The 27,787-nt window shown below is 43.6% G+C and overlaps 1 long non-coding RNA gene across 1 annotated transcript in view; it reads right to left on the reverse strand.

Moving 5' to 3' along the window:
* The window catches only part of LOC122539681 (uncharacterized), a 46,875-nt gene extending 19,598 nt beyond the window's left edge, over window positions 1–27,277 (reverse strand). The window contains exon 1 of the long non-coding RNA XR_015752452.1: window positions 27,220–27,277. This is a non-coding gene — a long non-coding RNA (uncharacterized LOC122539681). The remainder of the gene's footprint in view (window positions 1–27,219) is intronic.
* Between the last annotated feature and the right edge of the window lie 510 nt (window positions 27,278–27,787).

Raw genomic sequence — 27,787 nt, forward strand, 5'->3', positions numbered from 1 at the left:
ATGTGAGCCACCCTCTTTGTAAAAACATTGCTCCTCATGTCTTTTTTAAATCTCTCTTCTCACCTTAAAAATATGTCCCCAGTCTTGAAATACCCCATCTTAGGGAAAAGACACCTACTATTAACTCTATACTCCTCATGAATTTATAAACCTCTATAAGGTCACCTCTCAATCTCCTATGCTCCAGTGAAAAATGTTCCAGCCTATCCAGCCTTTTTTTATAACTCAAATCTTCCATACCCAGCAACATCTTGGTAAATTTCTTCTGAATCCTCTCTAGTTTAATATCTTTCCTGTACAGGGAGATCAGAACCAGATACAGTACTGCAGAAGAGACCGCACCAATGTCCTGTCAACGTGACTTCCCAATTCCTATTCTTGAAGGACTGAGCAACGAAGGCTCGTGTGCTAAATGCCTTTTTAACCATCCTGTCTATATATTTCACAAACTTCGAAGACTTATGTACCCAAACCCCTCAGTTCCTCTATTCTACGACACTACCCAAGACCCATTCATTAATTGTATAAGTCCTGCCCTTGTTTGTTGTACCAAGATGCAATACCTCACATTCATTTAATTTGAACTCCATCTTCCATTCTCCAGCCCATTGACCCCTTTGATTAAGATCCCTTTGTAATCCCTTCTTCACTGTCTACGATGCCACTAATTTTGGTGTCATCGGCAATCATCACCATTCTGTTCAGAAAGATCTGTAGCTAATGGTGTAAGCCTTATCAGCACAAGGACAAATAGTAATGGATAATAAATGTTAAATCTCATCAGTGACTCCCACATCCCAAGAATGAATGAATTAAAACCTCTATAGATTGATGTATGAATATTCGCCACTGGAGGAGTAGTAGAAAGCCAATCTTAGCAATGGAGCTGTGATCAAGAGAAGAAAATAGGAAATAGAAAATGCATAGATAATAGCTTAAAGATTCTGATAAATGTGAGTGACCACAAAATTAGTAACTAGGGTCAAACAGATTTCACAGTTTCAAATTGGCATATGGATTTCGCCCAGTACCAGCCTAGATCAGATGTAAATTCCTCTAACCTGTCAAGGAGGGAGTTGCAATTCTGATGAAGGCTGACAGATTTAAACATTAGGGCAGGATTTTCCAACTTTGCCCAGAGAATTTTGAAGGGTTGGTGGGGAACTTAATTCGGCTGGAGACAAAATTCAGTTTCTGGATGATGGGTTTAAATTTAACTATCAAGTTATCAATCTTTTTGGAAGTCAGGTTTTGCTTACCTTCATGATTGGAACCCCTTTTGCCTTCCTTTGTGTATCATAATTACTGATGAGTAGCCCAGGCCACTGGAGTAGAGTTCACTGGTGTAAGTTTGGGCATGATAAATGGGAAACAGATGTGATCACGAGCCCAACATTATGCAGTACATATGCACACAGACATATTGGCAAGATAGACTGCTTCCTCCAAGCTTCAATGAAGTATATACTTCTTCCATAGAATCCCTCCAGTGTGGAAACAGGCCCTTCATCCCAACAAGTCCACACCAACTCTCTGAAGAGAATCCCACCCAAACCCATTCCCCTACCTTATTACTTGACATTTACCCCTGACTAATGCACCTAACGCACACATCCCTGAACACTATGGGCAATTTAGCATAACCAATTCACCTAACCTGCACATCTTTGGATTGTGGGAGGAAACTCAAGCAGACACAAGGAGAATGTGCAAACTCCTCACAGACAGTCACCCAAGGCTGGAATTGAACCCAGGTCCCTGGCACTGTGAGGCAGCAGTGCTAATCCCTGAGCCAGCATGCCTCCCTATTCTAGTACTTGGTTGCTTCATAAAAAGCTTTCACTGTTTGGAGTGAAGCCTTTCTATATTGATCAGCCTATAAGTGTCTGTCATATGCAGACTGGCTTCTTGTTTAATACTTGCAGTGTTAGGGGTGATCCCTGACCAGGTCAAACAACCTGCCAGAGTGAGGCAGTCTCACAGCCAGTAAGTGCAATCAAACCTAAGAAGAATCACCACAGTGTGCAGCCATTTCTGTTCGCCAGTAAGTGTGTGCTGTTATTTCCCTATACCCTAGTAGTCAAGATGACCAAACTGCAAATATTTCTTCATTCCCTCTGCAAAGAATAAATCTTGCAGGAGTTGAGATAACACATCAATGCAAAGAGGTTAGGCCACCTGGCACCACAGCTGTGAGGTTATGCTGCAACTCTATAAAGCCTGGTTGGACCACACTTGGAATATTGTGTTCAGTTCTGGTTACGTCACTATAGGAAGGATGTGGAAGCTTTAAGAGAGGGTGTAGAGGAGATTTAGGAGAAAGTGAGGACTGCAGATGTTGGAGACCAGAGTTGAAAAATATGCTGGAAAACCACAGCAGGCCAGGCAGCATCTGAGGAGCAAGAGAATTGACGTTTCGGGCATAAGCCCTTCTTCAGGAATGAGGCTGGTGTGCCAAGCGGGCAGAGATAAAGGGTAGGGGTGAGGGAATTTGTGGGAGGGGCACTGGGAATACAATAGGTGGAAGGAGGTGAGGGTAATAGGCCAGAGAGGGGGTGGGGGCGGAGAGGTCGGGAAGAAGATTGCAGGTCAAGAGGGCGGTGCTGAATCCAGGGATTGGGACTGAGATAAGGTGGGGGGAGGGGAAATGAGGAATCTGGAGAAATCTACAATCACCCCGTGTGGTTGGAGGGTTCCTAGGCAGAAGATGAGGCGCTCTTCCTCCAGGTGTCGTATGGTCAGGGTCTGGCGATGGAGGAGGCCAAGGACCTGCGTGTCCTTGGCAGAGTGGGAGGGGGGAGTTAAAGTGTTCAGACATGGGGCGGTTGGGTTGGCTGGTGCAGGTGTCCCAGAGGTGTTCCCTGAAACGTTCCGCAAGTAGGTGGCCTGTCTCCCCAATGTAGAGGAGACCACATCAAATGCAACGGATACAGTAAATGATGTGTGTGGAGTTGCAGGTGAATTTGCGACGGATATGGAAGGATCCATTGGGGCCTTGGAGGGAGGTGAGGGGGGGAGGTGTGGGCGCAAGTTTTGCACTTCTTGCGGTTGCTGGGGAAGGTGCCGGGAGTGGAGGTTGGGTTGGTGGGGGTGTGGACCTGACGAGGGAGTCGCGGAGGGAGTGGTCTCTCCGGAACGCTGATCGGGGTGGGGAGGGAAATATATCCCTGGTGGTGGGGTCTGTTTGGAGGTGGCGGAAATGACGGAAATGATGTATCCGGAGGTTGGTGGGGTGGAAGGTGAGGACCAGTGGGGTTCTGTCCTGGTGGCGATTGGAGGGGTGGGGTTCAAGGGCGGAGGTGCGGGAAGTGGAGGAGATGCGGTGGAGAGCATCGTCGACCATGTCAGAGGGGAAATTGCGGTCTTTGAAGAAGGAGGCCATTTGGGTTATTCGGTAGTGGAATTGGTCCTCCTGGGAGCAGATGCGGCAGAAGCGAAGGAATTGGGAATACGGGATGGCGTTTTTACAGGGGGCAGGGTGGGAGGAGATGTAATCTAGGTAGCTGTGGGAGTCAGTTGGTTTGTAGTAAATGTCTGTGTTGAGTTGGCCGCCCGAGATAGAAAAGGAGAGGTCTAGGAAGGGGAGGGAGGAGTCTGAGACGGTCCAGGTAAATTTGAGGTCGGGGTGGAAGGTGTTAGTAAAGTGGATGAACTGTTCAACCTCCTCGTGGGAGCACGAGGTAGCGCCAATACAATCATCGATATAGCGGAGGAAAAGGTGGGGGGTGGTGCCAGTGTAGCTGTGGAAGATGGACTGTTTCACTATCCGACGAAGAGGCAGGCATAGCTGGGGCCCATGTGGGTGCCCATGACTACTCCATTGGTTTGGAGGAAGTGGGAGGATTGGAAGGAGAAGTTGTTAAGAGTGAGGACCAGTTCAGTCAGTCGAAGGAGGGTGTCAGTGGAAGGGTACTAGTTGGGTCGGCGGGAGAGGAAGAAGCGGAGGGCTTGGAGGCCTTCGTGATGGGGAATGGAAGTGTATAGGGACTGGATGTCCATCGTGAAGATAAGGTGTTGGGGGCCGGGGAAGCGAAAATCATGGAGGAGGTGAGGGCGTGGATGGTCTCCCGAATGTAGGTGGGGAGTTCTTGGACTAAGGGGACAGGACAGTGTCGAGGTATGCAGAGATGAGTTCGGTGGGGCAGGAGCAGGCTGAGACAACGTGGAGGAGATTTACCAGGATGCTGCCTTGACTGGAGGGCATGTGTTATGAAGAAAGTTGAGGGAGCTGGGGCTTTTCTCATTGGAGTAAAGAAGGATGAGAATTGACTTGATAAAGGTGTACAAGATGATGAGAAGCATAGACAGAGTGGATAGCCAGAGGCTATTTCCCAGGGTGGAAATGGCTATCACGAGGGGATACAATATTAAGATAATTGGAGGAAGGTTTAAGGGAGATGTCAGAAGTCAGTTCTTTACATAGAGGGTGGTGAATGCATGGAATGCACTGCCAGCAATGGTAGTAGAGTCAGAAACATGAGCGACATTTAAGCCACTCTTGGAGAGGCACATGGATGATAGTAAAATGAAAGATATGTAGGTTAGTTTGATCTTAGAGCAGGATAAAAGGTAGGCACAACATTGAGGGCCAAAGAACCCATACGTGCTGTACTGTTCTATGTTCTATATTCTATATCCTTAAAAGATAAGGCTGAAGTTTTTGCAGCTATCTTCATCCAGAAGTGCCATGTGGATGATCCATCTTGGCCTCTTGCAGTGGTTCCCAGCATTACAGATTCCGGTCTTCAGCCAATTCAATTCACTCCACATGATATCAAGGGTTGAATGCACTGGATATTGCAAAAGCAATGGGCCCTGACAACATTTCAGCAATGTTGTAAATGGCTTTGAGGAATCAGACTTGCCACTCTCCTAGCCAAGCTGCTCCTAGCCAACACTGGTATCTACACCACCATGTGGAAAATTACCCAGGTATACATAAAAAGCTGGACAAATCAAACCTGGCCAATTATCCCCTCCCCCATCAGTTTCCTCTCAATCATCACTCAAGTGATGGAAGGTGTCATCAAGGAGCCCTAGAAAACTGAAATCAATGGGTAGCAGGGAGCAAACTCTTCACTGGTTGGCATCATACCTGGCACATGGGAAGATGGTTGCGGCTGTTGGAGGTTAGACATCCTAGATCCAGGCCATCTCTACAGGTGTTCCTCAGGTTTGTGTCCGAGGCCAAACCATCTTCTGCTGCTTCATCAATCGCCTTCCCTCCATCACAAGTTCAGAAGTGGGGATGTTCGCTGATGATTGCACAATGTTCAGCACTATTTGTGACACCTCAGATACTGAAACAGTCCAAATGCAACAAGACCTGGACAATATGGAGGCTTGGGCTGACAAGTGGCAAGTAACATTCATGTCACACAAATGTCACGCTATGACCATCATCAATAAGAGACTATCCAAACATCACCACTTGACATTCAGTGATGTTTACATCACTGAATCTCCTGTTTTCAACATCCTAGGATATATCATTGACCAGAAACTCGACTGGACTCACTACATAAACACAGTGGCTACAAGAGCAGGTCACAGCTGGGAATACTGCGGCCAGTATTCTGACTCCTCAAAGCCATTTACAAGGTGTAAGACAGGAGTGTGATGGAATACTTCCCACTCATCTGAATGAATGTAGCTCAAAAATGAATAACATTTAAGAAGCTTGACATCATCCAGTACAATGCAGTCCACTTGATACATTCCTGATGAAGAGCTTATGCTTGAAGCTTTCCTGCTTGGCTGGCTGTGATTTTCCAGCACCACACTTTTTAACTACATCCACAAACATCCATTCTCTCTACCTCCGACATTCGGTAGCAGCAGTGTGTACTATCTACAAGATGCACTGCAGAAATTTACCAAAGATCCTTAGACAACACTTTATAAACCCACAACCACTTGCATCCAGAAGGACAAGAGCAGCAGATACATGGGAACACCACCACCTTCAAGTTCCCCTCCAAGCCACTCACCACCCTGACTTGGAAATATATCACCATTCCTTCACTGTCGCTGGGTCAAAATCCTGGAATTCCCTCATTAATGGCTTTGTGGGTCAACCTTCAGCAGGTGGACTGCAGTGATTCAATAAGACAACTCAGTACCACCTTCTCAAGAGCAACCAGCGATGGGCCAAAGATTCTGGCCAGCCAGCAACAGCCACATTCCACAAATGAATATTCAAAAATAAACAGTCTGTATTGATTGTTATGAGGTCAGCTAGTTGAGCCTCATAGAATATGAGTTCCCTGATTAGGGCTTTAATCTGGTCCTGTCCTGGCTGACAGATAAAAAGGGGAGTGTCAGAAATACTGACATTCTGGTACCTAACTCTGTGAGGTAGTACTATAGTCAACGTCTGTTCATTTGTAAATAAAAGGAGAATTGGTGACAGGATACCAGCCTCTGTGGAGTTATTTCACTGTGAAGCCAGCCCAGAGAAACATCTAGAGGGGCTAAACTCTGGCTTAGACAGCCACCACTGAATGGAGACAGCTGAAAATAAAGCAGAATCATCAGTCCACTGGGAATCTCATGATTAATATCCCAAACACTGCTATGAACATTCCTGAATAAAAATCACAAGGCAATTAAAAAAAAGCATTTCTAGTCTTTTAACACTTCTATTTATTGTTAGTCCTAAGAATATATCACTAATGAGGGAAAAAATTGTTTCATTGGTATTTCAATAATTTAAGGTGGATTCTAATGACATTCCCTTAGGCATGGGAAGATAGTGATTGATATCTGGAGGACTGAGAACAGGATAGTGGGGGCAGGGCAGTTGGACAACAGGAAGTGATGTAATTACAGTCTGCTATAAATAATACTGCTGAATTTGAAGCTGTCTCAGAAGCCATGAAAATGATTGGTTTCGCTGCTGAATAGATTCAGACTGTCTATTCAAATCTGTCTATTCTGCACCTAGTAGTCCTCTGTTTCTGCAGTGAATGAAAATATACCTTTTCAGTGAATGGAGGTATCCAGGTTAGCTGGATTTCTGTGATCAGTGCTGTGACAATCATATTCAAATATGTTCAAGCTGACTGCTGGCAGCATTGCATCATAATATAAACTAAAGCAGAATGTTTTCTGGGTGAAGGTAAGACATGATTTGAAAATGAGAATGAGCAACAGATGTGAGTTTGTGAAAATAGAAACTTTATTTCTCCACTTACTCTTTGAGAGGCATAGACAAGTAGGTTAAAGGATATCAATTTACAAATCCCTTCCGATCATGTGGTTTAACTCTGGATTTCACACGAGCTTTGCTGACTCTCTCCACCTTAAAAATCGGCTTAAAATGTTTCTCTTCAAACACTCTTTTGGTCATCTCAATTATGCCTGTAATAAAGTGGGGCAAAAGTAGTCCATTTGACCCTTTCACCTTATTATTTAATACCTTTATGGTTGATCCACGTTATCTGATAATTCCCTAGATATCCAGAAATGCATGGATTTCCATCTCTATGTACTCACCAACTGGACCATCCACTGCTCTCTGAAGGAGAGAATATCAAAGGCCAACAACCCTATCAGTGAAGAAATTCTCCTCATCTTAGGTCTAAGTGTTTGACCTCTTTCCCATGATTCGGACACCTTCGGACTTCCCGGTCTGGGATACTGACCTCCCAATAAAGTCAGTTATGAATTTGAGTTTCAGTGAGACCACATCGCATTTATTTAAAAATTCAGAGAATATAGGTGTCAACTACTCGAGCCCTCCACAAGAGAGCAATCCCCTCATTCTGTACATCCGTTGACTGAAACTTTATTCTGCTTCCTCTAAGACAAAGTCCTTAAGAGGAAATGTTTGAAAGGAGATTTGAGCAATGAAGGGTCTGGACAGAGGAGACATGGGAAAAAAGGTTTCATTGGTGAAAAGATTAAGGTGATAAAGTAGTTGTTAAAAGAAGCAACAATGATGTGAGGAATACAATGGGTTGTTGGGACCAGGAAAGCACTGTATGAGCGTGTAGATGGAGAGAGTTCAGTTGAGGCATTAAAAAGGGATTTTGGATTGATATCTCAAAAGGAAGAATCTTCAAAGCTATGAAGTGAAGGGCAGGGAGTGGTAAAAAGTAAATTACTTCATTGATTAGCCAGTATAGACATGACAAACTGAGTGGCCTCCTTCTGTACTTTTACATGATGAACGTCTTTAATTCAAATTCAAACCATTGGACATGATCTAGCCCAAGTTGTTAACTTAGTAAATGCCCATTCCAATCCAGTGAATCCCAACACATCAAAAACCTTAGGCCGCACAAATTTATCACCTTAACAAACCTGCTCCAGGTTTCCTGCCCTATGTATGATGTCTGAACCCTACAATTGAATTGAACCTAATGCCATGACTGTAAGAAAGAGAGAATAGGAAATTGCTTCAAGGAATGGATTAGTTTGCTAGTCTTTTTTTCTTCTTTTTGTTCAGATTTTTAGCAAGAGCAAATTGTTTTTGCTTTTTGTATCAATTTCCTGTCATTTTCTGCTTCTGCATAATTTTATTTTTGAAAATAAATGTGGTCATTTAAGCTTTCACATTTAAGCTTTCTTGTGTGTTGTTGACCATCTTTCAAAGCCAATTGCAAGGAATGGAGAGATCGTTTGGAATGGATTTCTGTAGAGACATAACTGTTAAAACCAACACTGCAGTTTCCAGTGCAATATTCTTTAGTTAAGGAATACTATCTTGTCCCAAAGTGTGCTGGTATGTTTATAGCAGGTTTAAGGGTGCTTATAAGAGGCTGATAATTTAGTTTATGTGTCATACTCTCAGTGCCCACATTGCAGGCACCCACACACAGAGTTCAGACAATTTTACAGCACAAAAGGGGTCCTCGTCGTCCATTATATCCTAAAAAGAACTTTTCAATTAGTCTCACCAAAACCGCCCAAATCTGCCCTTTCCCTAAGCCTTACAATTTTCTCCTTTTCAATTACTTTTCAGGTTTTCTTTAGAAGGTTACTATTAAATTAGTTTCCAACCGAGCGTTTCAAATTTTATATTCACTCATGGGAGTGTATTACTTGCATTTTTTACCCATCTCTAAATGCCCTTGAGAAGGTGGTGGTGAGCTGCCTTCTCATACTGCCAGTCAATAAATCTGCTGCCCTTGTCCTTACAGATAGTAGATGTCACTGGTTAGAAGGTTCTGTCAAAGAAAGTTTCTGCAAATGTAGCTGTGACTGTGCATGGTGGTAGATAGAATGAATGCTGAAGTTAGTTGATATGGAGTCAAACAGGCTGCTCTGTCCTGGATGGTATTGAATTCTCTGTCAACTGGCCCCAGACATTCAATGATATCACCATCAGTAAATCCCTCACTCACTCTGGCAGCTACCTTTAACCAAAACGGAAATAGACCAGCCACATAAATACAGGTCAGAGGCTTGTGATTTTATGGTAGTGAATTTACCTCCTGACTCCCCAAAGACTGTCCACCATTTACAAAGCACAAGTCAGGAGTGTGCTGGAATATTCACTACTTGCCTGGATGGGTACAAATCCAACAACAGTCAAAAAGCCTGGCACCATGCAATTCCAAGCAGCCCACATAATTAGCTCTCTATCCATGATCTTCAATATTCACTTCTTCCACAATCCTGCACAGTAGCAGCAGTATTTGAACGGAAAGTCACCAAAGCTCCTACAACAAATCAGGACAACCAGTGACCTCTACCATCTAGAAGGAGAAGGGCAGAGATTAATGTGAACACCACCGCCTGCAAGTTGCCCTCCAAGCCACACACCATCTTGATTTGGAAGCATATTGTTGTTCCTTCACTTTCATGAGCTAGAAACTTGAGGTGCTGGTGCTTCCATGTATCTGCTGCCCTTGGCCTTCTAGATGGAAATGGTCATATGTTTGGAAGTGGCTTTCTAAGGATATTTAGTAAATCTCTGCAGTGTATCTTGTAGATAGTATGCACTTCTGCTACTGAGCACCAGTGGTAGAGGGAGTGGATGTTTGTGGATGTGATGCCAATCAAGTGGGCAGTTACGTCTTTGATAGTGCCAAGCTTCTTGAGTGTTGTTGGATCTGCACCCATCCAGGCAAGTGGGGAATATTCCATCACACTTCTGACTTGTGCCTTGTAGAATGTGGACAGGCTTTGGGGAATTAGACTCTCTGTTGGTCATTGTCTAGCATTTATATAGCATGGATGTTATTTCCACTTGTCAGTCCAGGCCTTGATATTGTCCAGGTCTTGGTGCATTTGTACACTGATTGATTCAGCATCTGAGGAGTTGGAAATGGTGCTGAACACCATGTTCAATTATCAGTGAACATCCATATTTCTGACCTTAGGAAAGAGTTCAGGTCATTGATTTAGCAGCTGAAGATGGCCAGGACATTATGCTGAGGAATCAAGAATGTTGTGGCACAGTTGTAGTGTCCCTACATCTAAGTCAGGAAACCTGGATTCAAGTCCCACTTGCTCCAGAGGTGTGCCACAACATCTCTGAACAGATTGATTACGTGTACCAGCCTGAAGAACTCTTATGAGGCTCTTGTGGCAAGAGGTAGTGTCCCTAAGTCTTAATAAAAGGTCTGGATCTGAATCCTGCCTGTGTTGGAAATGCCTCACAACATGCCTGAATTGCTTGATTCTAAATATCCTGAGGAATGGTTGCAGTGATGACCTAGAGCTGAGAAGACTGACCTCCAACCATTATGAAATTTAAATTCAGTAAAATCTGGAAGTAAAAGTTAACATCTCTAATCAAACAAGTCAATTGACATAAAAACCCAACTACTTATATGACAGTAAAAGTTTCTTGCAATACATAAGAAACAAACAAGAGACAAAAGTAGAAATCGGGCCACTCCAAATTGATGCAGGAAGGCTAGTGATGGGAGATAAAGAAATAGCTGAAGAACTTGATAAATACTTTGTGTCAGTCTTCACAGTGGAAGACATGAGTAATATCCCATCAATTAAGGAGAGTCAAGGGGCAGAGTTGAGATATTACAGAAGAGAAAGTGCTAGAAAAGCTAAAAGTTCTAAAAATTGATAAATCCCGTGGCCTGGATGGGCTACATCCTAGAGGGAGGTGGCTGAAGAAATAGCAGAGACATTGGTTGTAATCTTTCAAAAATCACTGGAGTCAGGGAAAGTCCCAGATGATTGGAAATTGCTGTTGTATCCCCCTTGTTAAAGAAATGATCAAGACAAAAGATGGAAAATTATAGGCCTATTAGCCTAACCTCCGTTGAAGGTAAAATTCTAGAATCCATCATTAAGGATGAGATTTCTAAATTCTTGGAAGTGCAGGGTCAGATTCGAACAAGTCAGCATGGATTTAGTAAGGGGAGGTCGTGCCTGACAAACCTGTTAGAATTCTTTGAAGAGATAACAGGTAGGTTAGACCAGGGGAACCCAGTGAATGTTATCTACCTAGACTTCCAAAACGCCTTTGTTAAGGTGCCTCACAGGAGGCTGCTGAATAAAGTGAGGGCCCATGGTGTTCGAGGTGAGCTACTGGCATGGATTGAGGATTGGCTGTCTGACAGAAGGCAGAGATTGGGATAAAAGGTTCCTTTTCGGAATGGCAGTTCAAGTAGTTCACTTTATATATTAATGATCTGGATGAAGGAACTGGGGGCATTCTGGCGAAGTTTGCTGATAATACGAAGTTAAGCTGACAGGCAGGTAGTTCTGAGGAGGTGGGGAGGCTGCAGAAAGATTTAGACAGTTTAGGAGAGTGGTCCAAGAAATGGCTGATGAAATTCAATGTGTGCAAATGTGAGGTCTTCCACTTTGGAAAAAAGAATACAGGCATGGACTATTTTCTAAACAGTGAGAAAATTCATCAAGCCAAAGTACAAAGGGATCTGGGAGTGCTAGTCCAGGATTCTCTAAAGGTTGACTTGTAGGTTGAGTCCGTGCTTAAGAAAGCAAATGTAATGTGTCATTTACCTCAGGAGGGTTGGACTGTAAAAGCAGCGATGTGCTACTAAAAGTTTATAAAGCTTTGGTTAGGCTCCATTTAGAATACTGTGTCCAGTTTTGGACCCACACCTCAGGAAGGACATACAGGCATTGGAGCGTGTCTAGTGGAGATTCACACGGATGATCCCTGGAATGGTAGGCCTAACATACGATGAACGGCGGAGCATCCTGGGATTGTATTCATTACAGTTTAGGAGGTTGATAGGAGATCTAATAGAAACTTACAAGATAATGCATGGCTTAGAAAGGTTGGATGCTGGGAATTTGTTTCCATCAGGCGGGGATACTAGGACCCGTGAGCACAGCCTTAGAATTAGAGGGGGTCAATTTACAATGGAAATGAGGAAACATTTCTTCAGCCAGAGAGTGGTGGGCCTATGGAATTCATTGCCAGGGAACGCAGTAGAGGCCGGGATATTAAATGTCTTCAAGGAAGAGATTGATAAATTCTTAATCTCGCAAGGAATTAAGAGATACGGGGAGAGTGTGGATAAGTGGTGTGATTGAATGTAAGAGTGCACTCAATGGGCCAAATGGCCTTACTTCCACTCCTATGTCTTATGGTCTTATGGCCCTACTTCATTTGTGTCCTGCAGGGAAAGAAATCTCATGTACATACATGATTTGGCCTACATGTAAATCACAACAATGTGGTTAAATCTTAACTACCCTCTGAAATGGCCATGACAGCCAATCCATTCAAGGCTAACTAGATTTGGGTGACAAATACTAGCCTTGCCAGTGATGTCGACAATCCCTTATAAACATTTTTTTAAAACTGTTCAATGGCTCTTTAAGTAGCCCAGAACAGAGGCCATGGGCTTACTAACACTGAAGAGCAACCCACCCAGACTCATGCTCACCCAACCCATCCCCCTAACCATAGGTTTACCATGGCTAACCCATCTAACCTGCACATCTCGGGTCACTAAGGGGCAATTTAGCATGGGTGATCCACCTGCACATCTTTGGACTGTGGGAGGAAACCGGAGCACCCAGAGGAAACCCACATATACACGGGAAATGAATAATGAATGTGTTGCTGCATCTTTGCCAGTTTTTGTATTAATGCTCTGAATTGCCCATTGACAACAGTGATATAGTGGCCATGTATGCTCAGTGACTTTGGGCTTCTCCAGAGGGACACAACTGCACAAAACAGTGCTATGTAAATGAATTTCAGCCTCACTAATTATTTCCAGCCTCTCTGATGCTCCTCCTTGTCACAACAGTGTCCTGGAATATAATGTTCATATCCCAAGTATTGGGACAGTTAACAACCCAACACCTGCTGCATTCTTACAGGCAGGCTGTAGGCCCTCGTCCTTCACATCTGAGGGTCTTTATAGAGAGCAGCCACTCATTAGTCTCTCCACACGGAAGAAATTGAAGCTTTCTGTTAGGGACAACAAAAGGAAAGGAGCTGGAAGCTTAACACGTGATCTAAAATGATCTCTTTCCTTTGTTCTCAGCATACCAACCACAGGAACAGTTCTTTGCACTGTAAATAATTTAGTCATCCTAATGAGATTGGTCCTTGTATCATTAACAAATACCTACTTCCTCACTTAGCATTCAGGTCTGGCTTTAATCTTCTGCTGCAGAAAATTGTGACATACTCTCACTTGATATATTTCTATTTTCATGTGTGAAGAAATTTATGTGCGCTGAATTTCTCAGACTATCTCTAGGGTTGTCCACCATATCATTTTTCATCATTGTGTCATCTATTTTGTCTGAGACTGACTCCTGAATATTCATGCACTGGAAACTCTATAGACCAGTGCAGGAGGGACTGGCTCTTTCAGAATGGTGTTCTTGTTAGAATGCTCAGCTTCCCCCTTGGTGATGGAGATCACTGCTCTCCATCTCCCCTCTGCCATTATAAATAACCTTTTGATTGGAATGACAGGTCTTTTATATTAAAAAAAAGGGGAAAATTTAGTCTTAAATTCTGGGTTAGTACATTACATTGTTCAATGAGATCTGGACATCAAGTTCGTGGGGGGGAATTGCAGACAATATACCAAGGATTCTTCAAATCTGCTCCTAGTTCCAAAAATTAAGCTTACATTTCTGGAATACATTTTATTTGTGCAGAGGATGGTGGTGTAACTTGAATTTAAATTTTTCATCACCCTTTTTCACTGTCTTTCAGTCAGAGCAAAGCAAAACAGCGAAAGAAGATTTCTCAACGCAACCTCTTTGTTGCAATAAGTTAAGGTAATGCTGCCTTGCAGTATTTGCACAGTCGCATTCCAAAGCTAAATGCTTTGCAGCTTGGAGGATTGCTGAAGCATTCAATAAGCCCATCGCAGATTCTTACACCAGGCCTAGCTCCCTTTACACTTACTGTCTGCTGTGACGCTGTACTTCATGCAGGCTTCAGGCCACCATGTCTGAATTTCCTGAAAGAAGGCACTTTCTCTCAGAGGGTAGTGAATGTCTGGAATTATCTCTCTGAGAAAGTTATGGAGGCTAGATCACTGAAAGTATTTAATGGCGAAGTAGATAGATCTCTGAAATGTCAAGGAGTTGAAGCCTATGAGGAGCTGGCTTGAAAGAGGAATTTAAGCCATAGAACATAGAACAATACAGCATAGGACAGGCCCTTCGGCCCACGATGTTGTGCCGGACATTTGTCCTAGCTTAAGCACCCATCCATGTACCTATCCAATTGCCGCTTAAAGGTCACCAAAGATTCTGACTCTACCACTCCCACAGGCAGCGCATTCCATGCCCTCACTACTCCCACCCCTGACATCTCCCCTATACCTTCCACTCTTCACCTTAAATTTATGTCCCCATGAGACAGATCAGCCATGATCTCATTGAATGGTAGGCAGGCTCGAGAGGGTGGATATCCTACGTCAGCTCCTGTTTCTTGTTTTCTGATTAGAATTTACAATTATATTCCTGAGCTCTTGTACACTGATCATTGAGCTGTGAACACAAATGGAAAATGTTCAATACCTTAAAAGAATAACAGATGAGTTTGTGAGATGGACGTGACATGATGACAGCTTTGGTATCTTTTGATCAAAATTTTGAAACCTCAGTTACAAATGACTCTGCAATGGGTTCTCTTCAGTTTATTCAAAATGGAGGTGAAAGAAAGGAGAAATGGCCAAAGAAACAGTTTTTCTCTAGTCTTTGGCAATATTACCATAAAACATTAATGTCCAAATCTCCATATTTGGACTTGACCCACTCACTCAGGCATGAACATGAACATTCCTTAAACTTGCTTGGCTTTTCTTTCAGAGAGAGATATTCCAGTGAGACAGAATCAGCTGGGATATTGTCAATTCTGGGAGGCCATCTGCAAAAATCAGTGAAAAGCCAAACATTTTATCCTTGTTTATTTTACTTTTGCCAAGAATTTGATAACTGGTGGGTACCCAATTTGGATCTGGTTTCTTTCTTCAACAGTCTCTGTTGAGAAAAGAAATAAAAATGTGGCGTTGGTACCTGCTCACCACAGAGAGAATGTAATGATTTTATTCCAGATTATCTAATGAGAATGGGGTGGGATTGGATATCCTTCAGGTGCGATGAGGTGTTGTACCCCACCTCATCAGAAGTCATAGAGTTATAGGGTCATAACAGCATAGAAGCTGGCCAACAAATACCAAACTACATTAATTCCATATAATCACAGTTAGACCATAACCTACTATGCCCTGGCATTTTAGTTGCTTGTCTACTTCTTACATGTTGTGAGAATACCTATCTCCACCACCCTGTCAGGCAGCATGTTTCATATTTGTACCATACTCTTGATGAAAAATTGTTTTCCTCAAATCCCCTCTTATTCTTACTCTTTACCTTAAATTTATGTCCTCTGATCTTAGCCATATATGCTGTGGGGAAAAGATTCTCATGATCTACTCTATCTATGCCTCTCATAATTTTGTATACCTCAATCTGATCCTCCCTCAGCCTCCTCTGCTCCAGGGAAAACAAACCCAATCTATCAATTCTCTCCTTATAACTGAGACCTTTAATCTCAGGCAACATCCTAGTAAATCTCATCTGCACTCTTTCCAGTGCATTAAAATCCTTCTGATAATGCGGGGACCAGAACTGCACACAGCATTCCATCTGTGGCCCAACCAATGTTTTATAAAGTTGTAACAAGACTTCCTTGCTCCTATATTCTATGCCCTGGCTAATGAAAACAAGCATCCTGCAGCCTCCTTCACCATCCTGCCCACCTGTGCTGACATCTTCAGGGATCAATGGACTTATAAACGAAGGTCCCTTTGTTCCTCAGTACTCCATAGGCATCTACCATTCCTTATAGTGGTGTTTCACAGGGATCCACTGTTGTTTGTCATTTACATAAATGATTTGGATGAGAATTTAGGATATATGGTTAGTACATTCGCCATGACACCGCAATCGATGGTGTAGTCCACAGCAATGAAGGTTATCTAAGATTGCATAGGAATCTTGATCAATTAGGCCATTGGGCTGAGGAGTGGCAGTTGGAGTTAACTTTGGATAAATGCAACGTGTTGAATTTTTGTAAAATGAACAAGGGCAGGACTTATACAGTTAACGGTGGGGCCCTGGGTTGTGTTGTTGTACAGAGTGACCTAAGGGTTCAGGTAAATAGTTCTTTGAAAATTGTGGTACAGGTAGACAGGGTGATAAAGAAAACATTTGGCATGCTTGCCTTCATTGCTGAGACTACTGAGTATAGGATTTGGGACATCATGTTGAGGTTGTACAGGATGTTGGTGAGGTCACTTTTGGAGTTCTGGGTACAGTTCAGGTTGCCCTGCTATAGGAAGTGTATTATTAAATTAGATATGGTTCGGAAAACATTTACCAGGATGCTGCCAGGACTAAAGGGTTTGAGTTATAAGGAGAGGCTGGATAGACTGGAACTTTTTTCACTGAGGCCTAGGGGTTTGAGGGGTGACCTTATAAGATCATGAGGGATATGAATAAAGTGAAGAGTTAAGGTGTTTTCCTTAGAGTGGGGGAGTTCAAAACAAGGGGGCATACTTTTCAGGTGAGAGGGGAAAGATTTAAAAGGGGCAACATTTTCACACAGAAGGTAGTTCATATATGGAATAAACTGCCAGACGAAGTGGTAGAGGTGTGTACAGTTACAATTTTTAAAAACCATTTGCTCAGGTTCATGAATAGGAACGGTTTAGAGGGATATGGGAGGGGTGGGCTGGGGGAAGGTAGATGGGAATGTGATAGGTAGACGAAGGTGAGGGTGAAAGTGATAAGTCAGAGAGGAGGGTAGATCAGATCGGACAGTTTAAGAGAGTGGTGCCAAATTGGGAGGTTGGGACTGGGATAAGGTGGGGGCAGGGGAAATGGGGAAATTGGTGAAATCCACATTGATCTGTGTGGTTGAAGTGTACCAAGATGGAAGATGAGACATTCTTCCTCCTGGCATCAGGTGGTTAGGTTTGGCAATGGAGGAGGCCTAGGACCTGCATGTCCTTGGAGGAGTGGGAGGGGGAGTTAAAGTGTTCAGCTACAGGATGGTGGAGTTGGTTGGTGCGGATATCCCGGAGATGTTCTCTGAAATGATCAGCAAGTTGGTGTCCTGTCTCCCCAATGTAGAGGAGACCATATCGGGTGAAACGCATGCAGTGAATGATGTGTACAGGCAAATTGCTGTTGAATGTGGAAGGATCCTTTGAGGCCTTGAACAGAAGTGAGAGGACAGGTGCGAGCGCAGGTTTTGCACTTCCTTAGATGGCAAGGGAAGGTGGGGGGAGGGAAGGGTGGGTTGGTGGGGATCGTGGAGCTGACAAGGGAGTTGCAGAGGGAATGGTCTCTCCGAAATGGTGTACCCGGATGTTCATAGAGACATAGAGATGTACTGCATGGAAACAGATCCTTCGGTCCAACCTGTCCACACCGACCAGATATCCCAACCCAATCTAGTCCCACCTGCCAGCACCTGGCCCATATCCCTCCAAACCCTTCCTATTCATATACCCATCCAAATGCCTCTTAAATGTTGCAATTGTACCAGCCTCCACCACTTCCTCTGGCAGCTCATTCCATACACGTACCACCCTCTGCGTGAAAAAGTTGCCCTTAGGTCTCTTTTATATCTTTCCCCTCTCACCCTAAACCTATGCCCTCTAGTTCTGGATTCCCCGACCACAGGGAAAAGACTTTGTCTATTTATCCTATCCATGCCCCTCATGATTTTATAAACTTCTATAAGGTCACCCCTCAGCCTCCAATGCTCCAGGGAAAACAGCCCCAGACTGTTCAGCCTCTTCCTATAGCTCAAATCCTCCAACCCTGGCAACATCCTTGTAAATCTTTTCTGAACCCTTTCAAATTTTACAACATCTTTCCGATAGGAAGGAGACCAGAATTGCACGCAATATTCCAACAGTGGCCTAACCAAAGTCTTGTACAGCCGCAACATGACCTCCCAACTCCTGTACTCAATACTCTGACCAATAAAGGAAAGCATACCAAACGCCTTCTTCACTATCTTATCTACCTGCGAATCCACTTTCAAGGAGCTATGAACCTGCACTCCAAGGTCTCTTTGTTCAGCAACACTCCCTAGGACCTTACCATTAAGTGTATAAGTCCTGCTAAGATTTGCTTTCCCAAAATGCAGCACCTCGCATTTATCTGAATTAAACTCCATCTGCCACTTCTCAGCCCATTGGCCCATCTGGTCCAGATCCTGTTGTAATCCGAGGTATTCACTGTCCACTATACCTCCAATTTTGGTATCATCTGCAAACTTACTAACTGTACCTCTTATGCTCACGTCCAAATCATTTATGTAAATGACAAAAAGTAGAGGACCCAGCACTGATCCTTGTGGCACTCCACTGGTCACAGGCCTCCATTGTGAAAAATAATCCTCCACCACCACCTCTGTCTTCTACCTTTGAGCCAGTTCTGTATCCAAATGGCTAGTTCTCCCTTTATTCCATGAGATCTAACCATGCTAACCAGTCTCCCATGGGGAACCTTGTTGAATGCCTTACTGAAGGCGGGGGCAGGGGAAATGGGGAAACTGGTGAAATCCACATTGATCCTGTGTGGTTGAAGTGTACCAAGACGGAAGATGAGACGTTCTTCCTCCTGGCATTCGGGTGGTTAGGGTTTGGCAATGGGGGAGGTCCAGGATCTGCATGTCCTTGGAGGAGTGGTTGGGGGGAGTTAAAGTGTTCAGCTACAGGGTGGTGGAGTTGGTTGATGTGGACATCCCAGAGATGGTCTCTGAAACGATCAGCAAGTTGGTGTCCTGTCTCCCCAACGTAGAGGAGACCACACTGGGTGCAACGAGGGTTAGCGGGGTGGAAGCTGAGTATCAAAGGGGTTCTGTCCTTGTAGCAGTTGGAGGGGTGGGGTTCAAGGGCGGAGGTGCAGGAAATGAAGGACGTGCACTAGAGTCCATCTTTGACCACGTGGGAGGGGAAATTGCAGTTTTTGAAGAAGGAGGCCATCTGGGATGTTCTACGGTGGAATTCGTCCTCCTGGGAACAGATGCAGTGGAGGCAGAGGAATTGGGAATAGTGAATGGCATTTTTACAGGAGACAAAGTGAAAGGAGGTGTAGTCCAGGTGGCTGTGGGAATCGTTGAGTTTGTAGTGGATGTCCGTGTTGAGTCGGTTGCAGGGAATGGAGATGGAGAAGTCCAGGAAGGGAGGGAGGTATCAGAGATGGCCCAAGTGAACTTGAGGTCAGGGAGGAAGATGTTGGTGAAGTAGATGAACTGGTCAACCTCCTCGTGGGAGCACGAGGTAGCGCTGATACAATCATCAATGTAGCGGACACGTTATGACCTATTGTTGTGCTTAAATACAGTGACCAAATGTTTTAAAAGTGAGAAACGGCTTTGTCTCTTTTTAATGAGTTTCCTCTTTTGTATCTGTAAGGTCATTATTTCTGTGCAACAACTAAAGCATACAGCTTGGGAGAGTTAATTCAACCCCCACAAACGCAGTTCGACTATAGCAGCCTGGAACTAATTCCAACATTTGGGTAGTTAACTTGCAAAAGGAGTCATTCACTGTTACCTAACCCAATGATACAGGTGCCACAGTGTGGGCAATTTGTCTGGCCAATCTCTACGCCAAGCATTGAAAATGTAACTCACCCACTGTCCAATGACAAGGAGACAATTAATTCTCCAGTGCATGTGGCTGCAGTACTCTTTTAATTAAATCAAGAAAAGCTCCAGAACTATTTCTAACATTACGTTCTGTGTGACAAGAACGTTCTGAGTTGCCTTTTAATGTGGTTGGTCACATCAGGGAGAGGTGATATGTCCAAGAGAAAGGGGGAATCCAAGGCAAGGCCCTCCAGAGTCTTATTTCCAACTCTCCAGAAAAAGCCAGAAAGCACTATTCCTTCTTGGCTGTTTGGGAAGCAATGTCATCCAGGAGGAAAGGTACATTAAGCTATTAATTAGTTCACCAAAGTTTGCCAACTGCAGGAAACCATGATGTGGAGAATGGTGTGATGGCCTCGTGATATTGTCATTGTACAATTAATCCAGAAAACCAGGTAATGTGATGTGAACCTGGGTTTAAATCCTGACATGGCAGGTAGTGGAATTTGGAGTCAATAAAAATCTGGAATTACATGTACAATGGTGACCATGAAACCAATGCTAATTGTCAGGGGAAAAACCTAGCTGATTCACTAATGTCCTTTAGGGAAGGAAACGGCCATCTGTGGGGCGGCATAGTGGTGAGCACTGTTGCCTCACAGCACCAGCGACCCGGGTTCAATTCCAGCCTTGGGTGATGGTCAGCATGGAGTTTGCACATTCTCCCAGTGTCTGTGTGGGTTTCTTCCGAGTGCTCTGGTTTCCTCCCACAGTCCAAAGATGTGCAGGTTAAGTGAATTGGGCAAGCTAAATTGATAGTGTTCAGGGGTGTGTAGGTTGGGTGCATTAGTCATGGGAATTGTAGAGTAATAGGGTAAGGGAAGGGGTCTGGGTGGGATATACTTCGGAGGGTCGGTGTGGACATGTTGGGGCTAATGACCTGTTTCCACACTCTAGGGATTCTTATTTGGTCTGGTCCACAAGTGACTCCAGACCTACAGCAACATGATTGATTCTTAACTGGGCAGCTAGCCTGACCAGTTTCACCCACGTTGTGTGAATTAATTTTTAAAAGCTGTATATTAGGTAGATGGAATTTCCAATGCAAATTACATGGACAAAGTACATCTGCAATAATGTATCCGTTGTTGGCATTCTCTAATTGCTCATGAGATTTTTCACTCTCCATGACTGAGCTGAACGAACCTCAAACATTAGTGAAGTTGCTATTACAAATCTTCCAGGAAACTCTCAGTTGAATTCCTGAGGAAACTCTCAGTGGAGTGGATCCTGTCACAGACTATCTTTGTTACTGTCAGTTTGACCTCATTGCCATGGTCACCAGGCTGCAGCAAGCACATCCCATCACTGGGGAAATCAATAGTAGCTTGTCCCAGGTTAGTTTCTTCTTAGCTACTGACACAAGTACAACTGAACATTTCCCTTTCCGAAAGATCCAACTCCATAGCAACATGGAAGGAAAACTGTTATTCATTGTCACAGAGAGCTTCAGCATGTATTTTGGTTCCTGTGGTAACAGAAATATGCTAACTATCTTGATAAACAAAGGAATTAAAGCTGAAACTATTATTGGGATGGAGTAAGAGGGCAATGTATTGATTAAACATGAATCAAACAAGCAAATATCTGTTAACCTCTAAGCTTTACAAAAAATATGTTATTTTCCCCTGATCTTTAGCTTAGTTTTATTTCAATTCCTTTGCTGGTGCCAGTGGGATCTTAGTTTTGTCTTTCTCATCTCTGAAGCTCCAGATTCGGGGAGAAGAATTCAAAACAGGCAGGCCCTCTAGTCTTGTTATATGTGCACGTCATGTTGTCTGATCAATTTTCAGAAAGATGAAGAGGCTTGGAGGATGTCAGAGAGGAATCATAGTGCTAAGGCTTGAGATTTCTGTCTGAGAATAGCTTGACAGGTATGCTGGTCTTCAATGATTTCTAGTGATTTTTGCAATACATTCAGAACCTCATTCACAATCTTGTTCAGCACTTGGGCAAGTGTCATCACATTGCAATGGTAAAAACAAGAAAAAAAGAGAAATACCATACTTCATTGCTTACAACTATAGGAGTCTCAAAATGCTTTGCAACAATAACTTATATTTATATACCATGTTTAACGTAATGAAACTTTCCAAAGATGCTTCATGGCAGCATTATAAAACAAAGCATGACACTGAGCGACACAAGGTTCAGGTATTAGGTCAGATGCAGTAAGTTTTAAAGAGGAAGTGAGGAAGCAAGACAAAGGGGTGTAGGGCAAGAATTCCAAAACTTAGGGTGTGGACAGAACTAATGGTACAGCAACAGTGACTGGGGATGCATAAGAGGCTAGAATTAGAGGAGCACAGCTATCTCAGAGATTGCATGGGTGGAGATTACACAGACAGAGAGAAATAAGATCATGGAGTGATTTGGAGACAATGTGATGTAAAATATATTATTTACATATGTTTCAATATCAGTTGTTTATGAGTTTGGATTTTAGATTTTGAATTAGTGGCATATGAGCTTTTTTGTATCTGAAGGGATTTAATGTTTAACCTGTTAATATTTCTGTTGTCATAGTTTAATTTAAAGCATTTTGAAAGCCTCCAAAAATGCATAACTATTGATTTATTTTGGAGAATTTATGAGTGAGCAAAGTATATATTAGACTTTGAAGGGTTTGAATTCTGGATACCCACAATTTGGAAAGAAACCTTTCAGCTTGGGGGAGTTTTGCAGAAGTCTTAATTAAAGAAAGCAGTTGCACCTGAGAAAGGGAGGAGAGTTTAGATTTACTTTAAAAAGATGTTTATCTCAGAGTAAGAAGTTTAATTAATAGTTCTAGGCAAAGAATATTTAGGTAAAACCCCTGCAATTGTTGTTTGAAACTGAGTAAGCTAAACTCAGGTGAATGAAGGCTCTAGGCTATTAGATTTTCCTGACTAGGAGGTAAAGTCCCAGTTAAACTAAGCCTACCAAAGTGTTAAAGAAAGATTTTTTTTCTCTCTGGTGTGAGTACTATACAAGGAGTTATTTTGGGTATTGTATAGATTTGACTTTGGAATCTGTAAACAAGTGTTTTGAGGATTAATGGGATTACTGTATTTTTCTGAAAAACTGTGTTTTTCAATATCTCTAAACTTGTGCCACGTGTAAGTAGTTTGGGTTTATTCATTTTTATCTTCATTTCTTTTCTGAAATAAAGTTCTGTTTTACTGTTAAAACCAAATCTGCAACATTGTGTGACTATGTTTCATTAAAAGCAAACAGAAATATGATCTACCAAGTTAGATTTCAGATCTAACATGTCCAGTTGTCAGCTGTGATTATGATACTAACACTAACTGGCACAACTGAAAATATTTGACTAACCTGTTTACACATGATGCCATACTTTCAGCAGATGCATAGCCAAAATAACAGAGAGAATCTGACTTTTGAAGCCTTGGCCAGTGAAGTCATCATACTCAAGGAAGGGAAAATCATGCCCTTTGCCTTTCTTAGCTCAGGAACAATTAGATACAATAATATTTTTTTCATTTAAACTGAGGAAATCTATCTGTGTAAATCCTTCATAGTCTCAAAGTCAAAGAACAGTACAGCACAGTAACAGGCCCTTCGGCCCACAAATACTGCACCAACACATCTTTCTAAACTAAAACCTTTTCCCTCTATGTGGTCTACATTTCTCTATTCTCTGCCCATTTAGGTATCGGTCAAGATGTCTCTTAAATGTTGCTGTTGTATCCACCTCCACTACCATCTCTGACAGAGCACTTACCACCCTCTTTGTAAAAACATGCCTTTCACAGCTTTAAACTTTCCTCTTTTACCTTAAACCTATGTCCCCAGTAATTGACATTTCCGCCCTGGGTAAAAGACTCTGACAATCCATTCTATCCATAACTCTCATAAATTTGTAAACTTCTCTCAGGTTGAATATTGAATCCTTTGATATTCAAGTAAAAACAAACCAAGTTTATCCAATCTGTCCTCTTTGGTAATATCTTCCAAACCAGGCAACTACCTGGTAAACCATTTCTGTACCCTTTTCAAAGCCTCCACATCCTTCTGGTCGTGTGATTAGATTAGATTAGATTACTTACAGCGTGGAAACAGGCCCTTCGGCCCAACAAGTCCATACCGCCCGGCCGAAGCGCAACCCACCCATACCCCTACCCCTACATTTACCCCTTACCTAACACTACGGGTGATTTAGCATGGCCAATTCACATGACCTGCACATCTTTGGATTGTGGGAGGAAACCGGAGCACCCGGAGGAAACCCACCCAGAAACGGGGAGAACGTGCAAACTCCACACAGTCAGTCGCCTGAGGCGGGAATTGAACCCGGGTCTCTGGCGCTGTGAGGCAGCAGTGCTAACTGCTGTGCCACCGTGCCGCCCACATCTGTACCAGATCTGTACATAATATTCCAAATTTGGCCTGATGTTCCATACAACTGCAACTTGGCTTGCTAATTTTTATATTTTATGCCCCAAACAATGAAGGCAAACATGCCATATGCCTTTCTTGGAGAAAGTGAGGTCTGCAGATGCTGGAGATCAAAGTTGAAACTTTATTGCTGGAACAGCACAGCAGGTCAGGCAGCATCCAGGGAACAGGAGAAGGGCCTGTGCCCGAAACGTCGAATCTCCTGTTCCCTGGATGCTGCCTGACCTGCTGTGCTGTTCCAGCAATAAAGTTTCAACCATATGCCTTTCTTGACCAAGTTAAACTGGAGATAATAGGACATTTATAGAATTAACAAGATGCATCCTCTCTAGATTAAAATGCAAAAGCCTGACATTGACAAACAAGGAGTGAGAGAATGAGAGGAATCATTTAGAGTCATATGGCATGGAATAGACCCTTCGGTCCAACCAGTCCATGCAGACCATAATCCCAAATGAAACTAGTCCCACCTGCCTGCACCTGGCACATATCCCTCCAAACATTTCCTATTCATGTACTTATCTAAATGTCGTTTAAACATTGTAACTGTACCTGTATCCACTACGTTCTCTGGAAGTTCATTCCATACATGAACCAGTCTCAGTGTATAATATTTGCCCCTTGTCTTTTTTAAATCTTTCTCCTCTCACCTTAAAAATGTGCCCCCCTAGTCTTGAAATGCCCCACCCTCGGGAAAAGACATCTGTCATTCACTAATCTATATTCATGATTTTATAATCCTCCGTAAAATCACACCTCAACCTCCTATGTTCCAGTCAAAAATGTCTCAGCCTATACAGCCTCCCCTTCTAACTCGAACCCTCCATTCCCTCCTCATATTAATTTTAAAAGAAGACTGCTGCAAATAAAAATTGCTATGGTTGTAGACTTAGTTTGTGCTGGCAAAGTGTGAAATTTGGAATGTTATACATGTAGAGTATCAGAGAAATATGTGGGCGGCACGGTAGCACAGTGGTTAGCACTGCTGCCTCACAGCGCCGGAGACCCGGGTTCAATTCCCGCCTCAGGCGACTGACTGTGTGGAGTTTGCACATTCTCCCCGTGTCTGCGTGAGCACCCTCTGGGTGCTCCAGTTTCCTCCCACAATCCAAAGATGTGTAGGTCAGGTGAATTGGCCATGCTAAATTGCCTGCAGTGTTAGGTAAGGGGTAAATGTAGGTAAGGGGTAAAAGCACTGTAATGTAATCTAATCTAATGTAGCAGGAAGAGATAATAAAGGTAGCTGAATATCTTCCACCTCTCAGTAGAAAGCCACCTTCTGAGAATTTCTTTTGTGTTATGTTCTTTCAGGAATCTACAAAAAGGGGTCAGAAAACGTATGTGCAACCCTGATTTGTATGCATGAAACTGCACCAAAGCTGGTACCCGTCACCAAGTCACTCTTTATTTACTTGTGCGCAATACACTCACGGTGGCCAGCCAGCTCGGAGTCAGCCACCTGAACTGAGGAGATCTAATCTCCAGATTATATTTTTTCCTTTGTGCAGGACACAGTGAAGCAACATTGATTGCAGAAAACTTTATTCATATTCCAGCACCAGGAAGAAAAGAAACACCCGAGTAGCCAGTGATAAGCAGTGCCTTTTCTCAAAAAAGGAAAATGGTAAGTGATCAAAAAAGTGAAGGGAAGGGCAGGGATTAAATCAAAATAAAGTCGGAGGGGCAAATAAAGCACTCCACACCCCACGGTGCCCACATCCCCTTGAAAGTTTCGAGCGTGTTAGTGGACACTAGTGTTCCCTCTCCAGGGACACCCAGGCCCAAATGTAACGACGAAAGAGGGGCAGGTAATCGGCCTTAATGACCCCCTCTACGGCTGCTGCCTGGACCTGTTTATGGCAAGCCTGGCCAGGCCCAGAAGCAGACCCAAGAGAAGATCCTCTGACCTACCCTCCCCCTTCTGCACCGGCTGCCCAAAGATCAAGAGCGTGGGATTGAAGTGCAACCAAAAACATAGAATAAGATCTTTGAGAAAACCAAAAAGGGAGTGCACCCCATATATACATGATCCAAGGACTCCACAGCACTACAGAAAAAGCAGTTGGGCTGGGACTCCATGAACCACTGCAATCTGTGATTGCAGGGGACTGCTGTGTAGCACCCTCAACCCCAGATCCCAGAGAGAAAAGGGGAAGACTCCTGCATGGAGAGCCCTCCATTGGGGACCTCCACCGCCTGGCAGTAAGTGAGCATGCCAAGGCGTGTCTGTGCAGTAGATGAAGGAGAAGAGATGGATGATGTGCAGCTACAATCTGTACAGGGCTCGCCATTTCACATCTTTAAAGGACACATAACAAAAGTTAAAGAGGTGGCTCAGGTTGTGGGCCACAGGCTCCCGGGGGAATGGTGGGACCTTGGGGCCAATGTGACATTCTGTCTGATGATGGGGTAGTGTAGGGGGATGATCTTAGAGTAGTTCACAGGTTGGCACAACATTGAGGGCTGAAGGGCCTGTTCTGCGCTGTATTGTTCTATGTTCTATGTTCTGTCCGGGTGACTGGCATCGGGGTGGCCTATCCACCTTCCAGCCTTTTGGGGTGACAGCTTTCGGGACGATCTATGAGCCTCCCAGCTCACAGTGAGGCCTGCCAGACTCAGGGACACACAAGACAGTGCAGGTGATAAACCCAACAAGCAACAAGACAGAGTCAATTATCAACAAACAGAGTCCCTTCTGGTACAGACTTCCTTACCGTAAACAGTTCTCTTCAAAATGCAGAGTCCATTCCCAGGAACAGAGTCCACTCCAGAATCCACAAAGTGCATTGTCAGAAATAGAGTCCACTCAAAACTGCAGAGTCCATTGCTAAAAACAGAGTCAACAACCGAGGGCAGAGTCCACTCCTGAAGGCAGCAATTGCACACAAATGTTCAGTTTCTATAGAGTTCTGGCCCATCCATAGAGAACCAAGCCCACTCACAGGAATACAGTACATTCGTAAAGATGCAGTTAACTCACAGGAGTTTGGTCTTCTCCCAAAATCCAGGATGCAGCAAATGCTCACACACAGATGTTCAGTCTTTACAGAGGCCTAGTTCACCCACAAAGGACCAGGCCTACTCACAGGAACAGCCCATCTGGAAAATGTATTTTCTCACAAGCTCAGTCCAAACACCAAAATAGTGAAAACACGTTCAAAAGAAAGAAAACCAGAGTGCAAGGGCTAGGCCCTGCCACTCAATCAGCATAGCCCTCTTCTCAAAGTAAAAGAGGAAAGAGTAACACATAGGCTGTAACCAGCCAGAGAAACAACAGTTCCC

This window comes from Chiloscyllium plagiosum, unplaced genomic scaffold, assembly GCF_037043375.1.
Source record: "Chiloscyllium plagiosum isolate Xiang-an unplaced genomic scaffold, Cpla_swu_hap1 HiC_scaffold_32, whole genome shotgun sequence".
Classification (NCBI taxonomy): Eukaryota; Metazoa; Chordata; class Chondrichthyes; order Orectolobiformes; family Hemiscylliidae; genus Chiloscyllium; species Chiloscyllium plagiosum.